Source organism: Saccopteryx leptura, chromosome 7 (assembly GCF_036850995.1).
Source record: "Saccopteryx leptura isolate mSacLep1 chromosome 7, mSacLep1_pri_phased_curated, whole genome shotgun sequence".
Taxonomy (NCBI): Eukaryota; Metazoa; Chordata; class Mammalia; order Chiroptera; family Emballonuridae; genus Saccopteryx; species Saccopteryx leptura.
This window is the reverse complement of record NC_089509.1, coordinates 38,479,593-38,493,492: the sequence shown is the minus strand read 5'-3', so window position 1 is coordinate 38,493,492 and position 13,900 is coordinate 38,479,593. Positions and strand designations below refer to the sequence as shown.

Sequence of the window (13,900 nt, the reverse complement as noted above, 5' to 3'; positions counted from 1 at the left end):
TCTCCAGTTTCCTCTGGAGATAAGAACACAAAAGAAAAATGATATTGAGACATCTGAGTGTTAGTGTTTGGTAGAGCCCTAGGAAAATTAAGGGAGGATGTTAATAAAGAGATGAATTAGGAAAAGAACATTGGAGTTGTGCTTTTTTTGTAATTTCAACTTTGTATGAGAATTTCACTTAACAGTGGTATATGTACACAAAAGGCCACACAACTATATCAGAGCCCTTAATTCAAATAATTCTGACACTCAAATACCTAGAATTACTCAGCTCAGTATGCTGGGGGAAAAATCAATTACTAGGGTTCATGGCCTCTATTATAAAGTCTAATGGTTATTTCAGAATGGAGGATAAAATCATAGGATTACTGATTTATAATGTACAGGGCTACCACTAAAGACAAAAAAAAGAAAAGACACAGTTCTCCATTATACACAGTAGCAAAATCAGAACACTGATAAATCAAAGGTTGTTGTAGCATTTATTTCTTCAGAGATTATATTTCATATCCTTTTAATTTTGGGTTCATGTCCTGATTGCTCACGTATTCTGCACTTTCTCTCAATTGCCTTAGCACTCCTCACATCTACTCTCAGAGACCTGGGTCAGTCAGCCAGTCAGCAAAAAATTATAAGACATATCCCGTGCCCTGGATCAGGGCAGTGGGGCACAATTTTAACTCAGCTGCAACAGAACTCTAGTAAAATATTCAGAGAAATATGGCACTCTAAATGGAGATGAGATTGGCCATGAGAATTTCAATGAAAAAAAAAAGTGAATTTCCATTCCACCTTCTTTAGTATTTCTAAATAAGTCATTTTCAGGCTTCAAAAGGTTTAGATGATAAATTCCAGGAAACAAGTCTCTAGAGCATCTGATAAATAAATCCTGGTTTTATTACAGCACTGGCTCTATTTTTGCAAAGTGAATACAGCCTCTAACAGAACAGGGTGAGAAATCTGGAGGCAGTACAGCATAGTGAAAAGATTCTTGGGCATGGATTCAAAAATTGTGTTGAAACATGTATGCTACATATGTGACCTTAGGCTCAGGCAAATTACCTTTCTTTTTATTTTTTTATTTTTATTTATTTATTTATTTATTTATTAAATTTAATGCAGTGACATTGATAAATCAGGGTACATATGTTGAGAGAAAACATCTCTAGATTATTTTGACATTTGATTGTGCTGTATACCCCTCCCCCAAAGTTAAATTGTCTTCTGTCACCTTCTATCTGGTTTTCTTTGTGCCCCTCCCCTCCCCCAACCCCTCTCTCCTTCTTCACCCCATCCCCCCTCCTCCCACCCCCCACCCCCCACCCCTGTTGCCATCACATTCTTGTTCATGTCTCTGAGTCTCATTTTTATGTCCCTTCTATGTATGGATTCATGTAGTTCTTAGTTTTTTTTTTGATTTACTTATTTCACTCCGTATAATGTTATCAAGGTCCATCCATGGTATTGTAAAGGATCTGATGTCATCATTTCTTATGGCTGAGTAGTACTCCATAGTATATATGTACCAAAGCTTTTTAATCCACTCGTCCTCTGACGGACACTTGGGTTGTTTCCAGATCTTCGCTATTGTGAACAATGCTGCCATAAACATGGGGGTGCATTTCTCCTTTTGGAGCCGTTCTATGGTGTCCTTGGGGTATATTCCTAAAAGTGGGATAGCTGGGTCAAAAGGCAGTTCGATTTTCAGTTTTTTAAGGAATCTCCATACTGTTTTCCACAGAGGCTGCACCAGTCTGCATTCCCACCAGCAGTGCAGGAGGGTTCCCTTTTCTCCACATCCTCGCCAGCACTTATTCTGTGTTGTTTTGTTGATGAGCGCCATTCTGACTGGTGTGAGGTGATATCTCATTGTGGTTTTAATTTGCATTTCTCTAATGATTAGTAATGTTGAGCATTTTTTCATATGCCTGTTGGCCATCTGTATGTCCTCTTTGGAGAAGTGTCTATTCATCTCTTTTGCCCATTTTTGTTTTTTTCTTTTTTTTTTTTTTTTTTTTTTTTTTCATTTTTCTGAAGCTGGAAACAGGGAGAGACAGTCAGACAGACTCCCGCATGCGCCCGACCGGGATCCACCCGGCACGCCCACCAGGGGCGGTGCTCTGCCCCCCAGGGGGCGATGCTCTGCCCATCCTGGGCGTCGCCATATTGCGACCAGAGCCACTCTAGCGCCTGAGGCAGAGGCCACAGAGCCATCCCCAGCGCCCGGGCCATCTTTGCTCCAATGGAGCCTTGGCTGCGGGAGGGGAAGAGAGAGACAGAGAGGAAAGCGCGGCGGAGGGGTGGAGAAGCAAATGGGTGCTTCTCCTATGTGCCCTGGCCGGGAATCGAACCCGGGTCCTCCGCACGCTAGGCCGACGCTCTACCGCTGAGCCAACCGGCCAGGGCTTTTGCCCATTTTTGGATTGGATTGTTTGTCTTCCTAGTGTTGAGATTTACGAGTTCTTTATAAATTTTGGTTATTAACCCCTTATCAGACGTATTGTCAAATATGTTCTCCCATTGTGTAGTTTGTCTTTTTATTCTGTTCTTGTTGTCTTTAGCTGTGCAAAAGCTTTTTAGTTTGATATAGTCCCATTTGTTTATCCTGTCTTTTATTTCACTTCCGCATGGAGATAAATCAGCAAATATATTGCTCTGAGAGATGTCGGAGAGCTTACTACCTATGTTTTCTTCTAAGATGCTTATGGTTTCACGGCCTACATTTAAGTCTTTTATCCATTTTGAGTTTAATTTTGTGAGTGGTGTAAGCTGGTGATCTAGTTTCATTTTTTTGCAGGTAGCTGTCCAATTTTCCCAACACCATTTGTTAAAGAGGCTGTCTTTACTCCATTGTATTTCCTTGCCTCCTTTGTCAAATATCAGTTGTCCGTAGAACTGTGGGTTTATTTCTGGGTTCTCTGTTCTGTTCCATTGATCTATATGCCTGTTCTTATGCCAGTACCAGGCTGTTTTGAGTACAATGGCCTTGTAGTATAACTTGATATCAGGAAGTGTGATACCTCCCACTTTATTCTTCTTTTTTAAGATTGCTGAGGCTATTCGTGTTCTCTTTTGGTTCCATATAAATTTTTGGAATATGTGTTCTATATCTTTGAAGTATGTCATTGGTATTTTAATTGGTATTGCATTGAATTTATAGATTGCTTTGGGTAATATAGACATTTTAATGATGTTTATTCTTCCTAGCCATGAGCACGGTATATGCTTCCACTTGTTTGTATCTTCCTTGATTTCTTTTATCAATGCTTTGTAATTTTCTGAGTACAAGTCTTTAGTCTCCTTGGTTAAGTTTATTCCTAGGTACTTTATTTTTTTGGTTGTAATTGTGAAGGGGATTGTTTCCTTAATTTCTCTTTCTGACAGTTCATTGTTGGTGTATAAAAATGCCTCTGATTTCTGAGTATTGATTTTATATCCTGCCACTTTGCTGAATTCATTTATCAGGTACAGTAGCTTTTTGACTGAGACTTTAGGGTTTTCTATATACAATATCATATCATCTGCAAATAATGATAGTTTTACTTCTTTTCCCACTTGAATTCCTTTTATTTCTTCTTCTTGTCTGATAGCTGTGGCTAGGACTTCCAGGACCATGTTAAAAAAGAGTGGTGAAAGGGGGCACCCCTGTCTTGTTCCTGATCTCAATGGAATTGCTTTTAATTTTTGCCCATTGAGTATGATGTTAGCTGTGGGTTTCTCATAGATGGCTTTTATCATGTTGAGGTATGTTCCCTGTATTCCCACTTTGCTGAGAGTTTTGATCATGAATGGGTGCTGGATTTTATCAAATGCTTTTTCTGCATCTATTGAAATTATCATATGGTTTTTCTCCTTCTTTTTGTTTATGTGATGAATCACATTGATTGATTTACGAATATTGTACCATCCTTGCCTCCCCAGAATAAATCCCACTTGATCATGGTGTATGATTTTTTCCATATATTGTTGGATCCGGTTTGCTAATATTTTGTTTAAGATTTTAGCATCTATATTCATCAGAGATATTGGCCTATAATTCTCTTTCTTTGTGTTGTCTTTGCCTGGTTTTGGAATCAGAATTATGCTCGCCTCATAAAAGGAGCTTGGAAGTCTTCCTTCCTCTTGAATTTTTTGAAATAGTTTGAGAAGGATAGGAGTTAGTTCTTCTTTGAATATTTGGTAGAATTCTGTTGTGAAGCCATCGGGCTCTGGACTTTTCTTTGTTTGGAGTTTTTTGAAAACTGTTTCGATCTCCTTTGTTGTAATTGGTCTGTTTAGGTTTTCTGATTCTTCCAGAGTGATTTTTGGAAGATTGTATGTTTCAAGGAATTTGTCCATTTCATCTAGGTTGTCTAGTTTTTTGGCATACAGTTCTTCATAATATTTTCTTATAATATTTTGTATTTCTGTTATGTCAGTTGTTATTTCTCCTCTCTCATTTCTAATTTTATTTATTTGAGTCCTCTCTCTCTTTTTCTTGGTGAGTCTACTTAAAGGTTCATCAATCTTGTTTACCTTTTCAAAGAACCAGCTCCTAGTTTCATTGATCTTCTGTATTGTTTCTTTAGCCTCTATGTCATTTATTTCTGCTCTAATCTTTATTATTTCCTTCCTTCTACTACATTTGGGCTTTACTTGCTGTTCTTTTTCTAATTCTTTTAGATGCAGGGTTAAGTTGTTTATTTGAGCTTTTTCTAGCTTCTGAAAGTGTGCCTGTAGTGCTATGAACTTCCCTCTTAGCACTGCTTTCGCTGTGTCCCATAAATTTTGAGTTGTTGTATGCTCATTGTCATTCATTTCTAGGAATTTTTTTATTTCTTCTTTGATCTCATTCTTAATCCATTCATTATTTAACAATCTGCTATTTAGTTTCCATGTGTTTGAGAATTTTTGAGCTTTTCTGTTGTGATTCATTTCTAGTTTCATGCCATTGTTATCGGAGAAAGTGCTTGATACGATTTCAATTTCAGTCTTCTTAAATTTGTTGAGAGCACTTTTGTGCCCTAACATGTGGTCTATCCTAGAGAATGTACCATGAGCACTTGAAAAGAATGTATATTCTGCTGCTTTAGGGTGAAAGGTTCTGAAGATATCTATTAAATTGAGTTGATCTAGTGTTTCCAATAAGTCTGCTGTTTCTTTGTTAATTTTCTTTCTTGAGGATCTATCTAGTGATGTTAGTGGGGTATTGAAATCCCCTACTATTATAGTATTGCTGTTGATCTCGCCCTTTAAATCCATCAAAGTCTGCTTTATATATTTAGGTGCTCCTATATTAGGTGCATAGATATTTATAATAGTTATATCTTCCTGTTGGATTACTCCCTTTATCATTATGTAGTGGCCTTCTTTATCTCTTACTATATCCTTTGTTTTAAAGTCCAATCTGTCTGATATAAGTATTGCTACCCCAGCTTTTTTTTCATTTCCATTTGCATGAAACATTTTTTTCCATCCTTTTACCTTCAATCTATGTGTGTCTTTTGTTCTAAGGTGTGTCTCTTGTAGACAACATATGTATGGGTCCTGTTTTCTTATCCATGCAGCTACCCTATGTCTTTTGATTGGATCATTTAATCCATTTACATTTAAGGTTATTATTGATATGTAGTTGTTTATTGCCATTTTCTTCTTTAAAGGTGTATTCCTTTTTTTTTTTTTTTTTTTTTTGCTGTATTCTTTTCCCACTTTGATCTGTTTACACCAGGCCCCTTAATATTTCCTGCAGCATTGGTTTGGTTGTACTGAATTCCTTGAGTTGTTTTTTGTCTGGGAAGCTTTTTATTTCTCCTTCGATTTTAAACGATAGCCTTGCTGGATAAAGTAGTCTTGGTTGTAGGTTCTTGTTCTGCATTACTTTGAATATTTCTTGCCATTCCCTTCTGGCCTCAAGTGTTTCTGTTGAGAAGTCAGATGTCATCCTTATGGGGGCTCCTTTGTAGGTGATAACTTTTTTTTCTCTTGCAGCTTTTAATATTTTCTCTTTATTGCTTAGCTTTGGTATTTTAATTATGATGTGTCTTGGTGTAGGTTTCTTTGAGTTTCTCTTTAATGGAGTCCTCTGTGCTTCTTGGATTTGTAAGAGTTTCTCTTGCATTAATTTAGGGAAGTTTTCAGCTATAATATGATTGAACAAAGTCTCTATCCCTTGTTCTTTTTCTTCTTCTTCAGGAACCCCTATGATGCAGATGTTATTTCTCTTCATGTTGTCACAGAGCTCTCTAAGAGTTTCCTCTGACTTTTTGAGTCTTTTTTCTCTTTTCTTCTCTGCTTTCATGCCTTCATTCCAGTTGTCCTATAACTCACTGATTCGATCCTCTGCTCTATCTATCCTGTTTTTAATTCCTTCCATTGTGGTCTTTATTTCTGATATTGTATTTGTCGTCTCCAACTGATTCTTTTTTATACTTGCTATTTCTTTATTTAGGTTTTCAAACTGCTCCCCCATTGTTGTTCTAAGATCCCTAAGCATCCTTACAATCATTATTTTGAACTCCGCATCTGGAAGTTTGATTATTTCCATATCACTCAGTTCATCTCTCGAAGGTGTCTCTTGTGATTTCATTTGGATTGCACTCCTTTGTCTTCTCATCCTCTTTTTTTTTGTTTTGTTTTATTTGTAGAGTTGGTTGAGTCTAGGCTTGGTGTTGTCTGCCTCCAGTTTTCACTTGTGTTATTTCTAGGTCTTCTTGGGTTGGTATCAGCTGTTATCTGTAATCCACTTTTGGATTTGGGCAGCTTTGAAGTCTTGATTTGTTTGTTTTCTTAACAGGTGATAGTCTTGTTTGCTGATCTCAGCAGGGGGCTTCCTTGAAACTGTATCCAGGAATGTGGTGGGTGTAACCTGAGACTCTGAAGGCCTCTTTAGCCAGCTAGACTCACTGGGGGCAGGGTGTTTTCTCAGCTTCAGTAGGGGGAGGTGTATCTCAGATCTCCATGGAGACCTGAGTTACTGCCCCTCCTCCCCACTTCTTGTTTTCAGCTGTGTCTTGTTGCACTGATTGGAGCTGGAGAGATGTCCGGAGGTCTCTGGTCCGGAAGCACTTCAGCTCTGTTTTGTGAAAGGTTCAGTCCCTCCCCCAGCTATGGCCGCCTCCAGCACGGATGAGTCAGCCCTTTTAGCTCCTCTCCTGCATTCCTTATCCCCTCACAGTCTGTCCCTCTCCCTGTCCTCTCCACCTGGGAGATAAGCTGGTCCTTTCAACGCACCTCGCTCCCTGGTCACCAGGCAAGTGGCTGTGAGCAGTAGTTTCTGCTCCCCTCCCTCCAAGATCCTCTCTGGGCTCTCAGCCCCACCCCCTCCCTCCATTCAGGCAAGCAGAGGAGGTTCAGGGGCTCCCTACCAGGACTTCTGTGATTTCCTCTTTGCTCCTTGGTTTTTGAGAGCCGTTCTTGCAGTTCAGAGTTGGTTTTTCATGCTGATTTTTCCTAGATTGATTTGTATTCCAGTTTGGTGGTGAGAGCAGGGCATCTGTGCATCCGCCTACTCTGCTGCCATCTTTTTTTTCTCTGATTACCTTTCTTTAAGTCTGTTTACAGGACTATTTTGGAGATTTGAGAAGATAATGTAAGTAAAAATATTTTGTTAAAAGTATAGCATTATTTGTGTGTACATTATTATTAAATATAAAAAATATTTACTTTAATATCAATGAATTTTTCTTTTGACCATCACAAATAAAGACATATGAAATCAATATTGTGTATCTTCCCTAGTACTGAATTACAAAATATAAATAAAATTCTTCAACATAACAGGATTCCTAACATTTAGTTGAGTTCCAAGTAACTGCTCATACTTTAGTTGGCTATTTGTTCCCAAAGAAAACAAAATTACTGAAGGTTTATCAGTAAAATTTCTAAAAAATAATAATCAGTTCTATTTAAGTCAAGATATTAAAAGTCTCTAGGTCTTGGGATGTGTGTAATAAATGTAGTGGAATGAACAAAGGCACAAAATCTGAGTGGCATTTATTCAAATTTCTTAACCACTCAGTTCCCTATTTTTACTCCTCTAATCTCTGTTTTCTCATTGCACTTGTTATTCTCAAAAGACCATACTCTACATAAACCCATTATCAAGAAGATAAGATTATGTAAATTACCCATGTAAATGTGCTTACACAATAAAACAAATATTCAAAGTTAAAGAAAAAAAAACAAAAACATAAAAAAGAAAGGAACCACATTCTAATTAGAGAGCAATCACATATAAGCTTAGGTCTCTTAGTACTAGTTAGCAAGGGACTTCTTAATGCCTACTGTGTATATTTATGTATTTATATAATTACTTTAATGCTTATAGAGCTGCATATGTTAAATATATAAATATAAAACTTCTTTATAATTGATTCACATTTTTCCCCCGACAAATTGTCCCTCTTTAAAATAGGTCTGCATACTTAAATCATTATATTAATGCAATCAAATCAGAAATGAACACCCTTTAATCCTTCTTGCTATTATAGGAATGTCAGGATCTGCAGCTGCCTTCCATTAAAGCCATCAGACTGGACTTCCATTTGCAGAATGAAATCCATTGATTGTGTCAAAGAACATCAGTTTTGTCCTTTAATGACCCATGGGCTCCTTTCAAAAGCAGTTCAGTAATGGTTACTACATTAAAACTTCAAACAGGAAAAATCACAAGATGAATTTCTAAAGCACAACTTTCATCAGCATCTCAGGGTCATGTGGGAGGAAGAAGGTTGGCCTGGGAATGAGACTCCTGGCTACTAGTGCAGATTCTATTACTAACTGGTTGCTCTAAGGCAGGCATAAAAAATACAAGACACTCTGTTAAATGTTCATTTCAATTTAACAACAAATACATTTTAATATAAGTATCTCCCAAATATTACATGGAACATATTTATATTTAAAAGTGATTCACCAGATATCTGAATATGATATGAATATCTACTATGTGATAAATTACCCCAAAACTTCATGAGGTAAGACAACATTTATTATCTCACAGTTTCTGTGGTCAACATCTTAAATGAATCCTCTGGTTTAAGATCTCATAAAACTACAATAAAAATTCTAACTGGGCTACAGCTAACTCCAGTTTCAAATAGAGACAAAGACACTTATAAACTTATGAATGGTTGTTGACAAGATTCAGTACCTTGTGAGTTGTTGGACTGATGGCCTCCATTCCTTGCTGCTTATTGGCTGAAGGCTGCCTTCAGTTCTTTGCCATGTGGCCGAATGTAGGGCAACATAACAAAGCAGCTTGGTTCATCAGAGCAAGCAAGCAAGAAGAACTGAGCAAAACACAGTTTTTTATAACCGAGACACAGTATTCTATAACCTAATCTCAAAAGTTATATGTCTTCACATTTACCATATACTATTTCTTTCATTCATTCATTCATTCATTCATTTATTTATTTATTTATTTATTTATTTATTTATTAGGTGAGAGGAGGGAAGATAGTGAGGCAGACTCCTGCAGGCACCACGACCGGGATCCACCTGTCAGCCCCATCTGGGGTCAATGCTGAGTACTGAGTATTTTTAGCACTGCTCTACTTTCCCACTAACTGTTGTTAGACAAACAATAGTTAAAAGCCTTCAGTCTCGCCCTGGTCAGACAGCTTGGTTAGTTAGAGCATCATGCCAAAGGTCAGAGGTTACCAGTTCAATCCCCAGTCAGGGCACATATAGGAACAGATATTCCTGTCTTTCTGCTGCTCTCTCCCTTTCGCTCTCTAAAATCAATTAAATGAACATTTAAGAAAAAAAAGAAAAACCTCCAGTCTTTGTTGTCTTCATTTTCTCCATGAGAAAACTTAGATGAGGGGCAGTGCGGCAAAATAAATAGAACGATAGGCCCTGGCCGGTTGGCTCAGCGGTAGAGCATCGGCCTGGCGTGCGGGGGACCCGGGTTCGATTCCCGGCCAGGGCACATAGGAGAAGCGCCCATTTGCTTCTCCACCCCCCTTTCTCTCTGTCTCTCTCTTCCCCTCCCGCAGCCAAGGCTCCATTGGAGCAGAGATGGCCCGGGCGCTGGGGATGGCTCCTTGGCCTCTGCCCCAGGCGCTAGAGTGGCTCTGGTCGTGGCAGAGCGATGCCCCGGAGGGGCAGAGCATCGCCCCCTGGTGGGCAGAGCTTGGCCCCTGGTGGGCGTGCCGGGTGGATCCCGGTCGGGTGCATGCGGGAGTCTGTCTGACTGTCTCTCCCCGTTTCCAGCTTCAGAAAAATACAAAAAAATAAAAAATAAAAATAAATAAATAAATAACGTAGCATTAAAGGGCATTAAGTATAAATATTAGCACCACATTAGACATCTGATGGTAATTCAATCCCTGAACCTCTGTTTCTTCAACTCTATAACTGTGTTTTTCTTAGAAATGAATGAAATAATATTTGTAAAAGTATCTAGCCATTCAAAATAATATTACACTATTAGGATTTTAAAATGGCAATAAAAATTTATTCATATCTTTTAACCCAAGAATTCCTCTTCTTTCATCATTTATTTGTTTAACAAAAATTTATAAAGTACATACCATATACCAGACATTGAGTTTGGCCGGAGGGATGCAACAGTGAACAATAAATACAGTACAGACTTCACATTCTGTTGGAACTGTAACTTAAGGAAATAAACTATTAAAAAAATCATGATCATAACACTATTCATGACAACATTAATAAAATAAAGAAACAATAAATTTCTAACAACAGAAAAATGTTTTTATCTACTGAGTAAAACACTGTAGGCATGAAATTTAGAAAGATGCTTTTAATGTAAAATAAAAATAAGAGTACAAACTAGCCTGTATACCATGATTACAGATATACAAAAACAGAAATATAGAGAAAAGAATGAACTAAAACTGACCAAAATAAAATAGTGGTTAAGATAATGTCATGAGTGACATTATTTTTTAACTCATTGGATGGAAGCATTAGTTTCTTCTTTCCATTAGTTTAGGCTGGGTTTTGTCTATTTGTTTGACTTTAGTTTTCCACAGAGGAATTGCTTTTAAAATCAGAAAACAGAAAGAAAAAGTGTGTCATATTTTTAAATTAGTTGCATACCGACTGGTTGCAGGGCCTGACAGTCAATCTACAAGTGTCAGGTAGATCTAGCCTTCTACAGGGTGTGAGGTCTCCCATGAGGTGTGCTGCCCAAGTGAATCTCTTCGGAGACCAGAGGCACTGAGCTTGTTCCCACATGCCATCGAGCTTCCCCCTCCCCCTTCTGTGAGGCTCAGTGTTTGGTTGGTCTTTCTAACATGAGCAACATCTCTAAATCATAGGCGTTCCACCTGTACCTGGAGGATTGAACTGAAATGCTCTAAAAAATGACTCCAAAGTTTCTCTTTCCTGAGTGTAACTAACACTTTGCAGCATGTCACACAATAACTAGAGGTTGAATTCCTTTTCCCAGGAATATGACTTTGGGCTTCACCCACAGAGAAAGGCCCTGTGCTGGGGGTAGTGAGGCGGAGCGGTGCTCCCCTCCCAGGTGTGACCACTAAGGGCCTCTCACTCCCACTCCTCCCCCAGTTCCTACTCTAAGCTGCTAAGATGCTCATTTACAAAACTGCTTTTATAAACAAAAAACTAATTTCTCTTTTTATCAAAGATAAAAACTAACTTCCAGTCAGAGCTTCAGACAAATATGACATAGACAGTAAAATTCCAACTGAGAATAAGTATATTTGACACTTTCATTATCCTGAACAATAACTTTTTTTCTTTCAGTTTTATTTTATATTGGTTTTAGGTGTATAGCTTAGTGGTTAGACAATTATATACTTTACACAATGTTCCTTGTGATAATTCTAGCACCCCACCTGCCATCATACAGAGTAATTGTAATATCATTGACTATATTCCCTATGCTTTACTTACGTCCCTGTGACTATTCTGTAACTACTAATTTGTACTTCTTAATCCCTGCACCTTTCACCCAATCCCTCAGCCTCCCTCCCTCTCCTCAGGCAACCATCAGTTCACTTTCTGTTTCAATTTTGCTTACTCATTTATTTTGTTATTTAGGTTTAACATATAAGTGAAATCATACGCATACGGTGTCTTTCTCAGACCGATTTATTCACTGAGCATAGTACCCTTATGTTCAGCCATGCTGTCACAAATCATTAAGACTTCATTCTTTTTTATGGCCGAGTAATATTCCATTGTATATCTATACCACTGCTTTTTTGTCCACTCATCTATTGAAAGGCTCTTGGGCTGCTTTCATAGGTTGGCTATTATAAATAATTCTGCAATAAACAAAGGGGTGTACGTAGTCTTTTTTTTTTTTATTGCCCTGGCCTTTCTGTGGCCTATTACTCTGCTCTGGAAACAACATGTAGCCTCACAAAACCGAATGCAACAGTTTTGGTGAGAAAATACGACATGAGAAGTTATATCTGGATTGCAAAGAGCTGTGCCGTATCTAAATCACCACGAGTGAGTAAACTAAGATGAAACCAGCCTCCAGCCTTCCTTTTTTTTTGTTATTTAATTAACTTGAATGGGATGACATTGATAAATAAGGGTACATATGTTCAGGGAAAACATCTCTAGGTTATTTTGACATTTGATTATGCTGCATTCCCATCACCTAAAGTCCAATTGTCTTCTGTCACCTTCTAACTGGTTTTCTTTGTGCCCCTCCCCTCCCTCAACCCCCTCCCTCTCCTCCCCCCCACCCCGTAACCCCCACACTCTTGTCCATGTCTCTGAGTCTCATTTTTATGTCCCACATATGTATGGAATCATATAGTTCTTAGTTTTTTCTGATTTACTTATTTCGCTCAGTATAATGTTATCAAGGTCCATCCATGTTGTTGTAAATGATCCGATGTCATCATTTCTTATGGCTGAGTAGTATTCCATAGTATATATATACCAAAGCTTTTTAATTCACTCGTCCACTGACGGACATTTGGGCTGTTTCCAGAACTTAGCTATTGTGAACAATGCTGCCATAAACATGGGGGTGCATTTCTTCTTTTCAAACAGTGCTATGGTGTCCTTGGGGTAAATTCCTAAAAGTGGGATAGCTGGATCAAAAGGAAGTTTGATTTTTAATTTCTTGAGGAATCTCCATACTGTTTTCCACAGTGGCTGCACCAGTCTGCATTCCCACCAGCAGTGCAGGAGGGTTCCCTTTTCTCCACATCCTCGCCAGCACTTATTCTGTGTTGTTTTGTTGATGAGCGCCATTCTGACTGGTGTGAGAGGATATCTCTTTGTGGTTTTAATTTGAATTTCTCTAATGATTAGTGATGTTGAGCATTGTTTCATATGCCTATTGGCCATCTGTATGTCCTCTTTGAAGAAGTGTCTATTGTTTTCTTTCACCCATTTTTTGATTGGATTGTTTGTCTTCCTAGTATTTAGTTTTACAAGTTCTTTATAAATTTTGGTTATTAACTCCTTATCAGACGTATTGTCAAATATATTCTCCCATTGTGTAGTTTGTCTTTTTATTCTGTTCTTGTTGTCTTTAGCTGTGCAAAAGCTTTTTAGTTTGATATAGTCCCATTTGTTTATCCTGTCTTTTATTTCACTTCCGCATGGAGATAAATCAGCAAATATATTGCTCCGAGAGATGTCAGAGAGCTTACTGCCTATGTTTTCTTCTAAGATGCTTATGGTTTCACGGCCTACATTTAAGTCTTTTATCTATTTTGAGTTTATTTTTGTGAATGGTATAAGCTGGTGATCTAGTTTCATTTTTTTGCAGGTAGCTGTCCAATTTTCCCAACACCATTTGTTAAAGAGGCTGTCTTTACTCCATTGTATTTCCTTGCCTCCTTTGTCAAATATCAGTTGTCCATAGAGCTGTGGGTTTATTTCTGAGTTCTCTGTTCTGTTGCATTGATTTATATGCCTGTTCTTGTGCCAGTACCAGGCTGTTTTGAGTACA

General features: G+C 38.0%; 1 pseudogene; it reads right to left on the bottom strand.

The window, feature by feature from the left end:
• LOC136378982 (small ribosomal subunit protein uS5 pseudogene) overlaps positions 1-11,190 on the bottom strand; it is a 59,231-nt pseudogene extending 48,041 nt beyond the window's left edge.
• Positions 11,191-13,900: the final 2,710 nt, after the last annotated feature.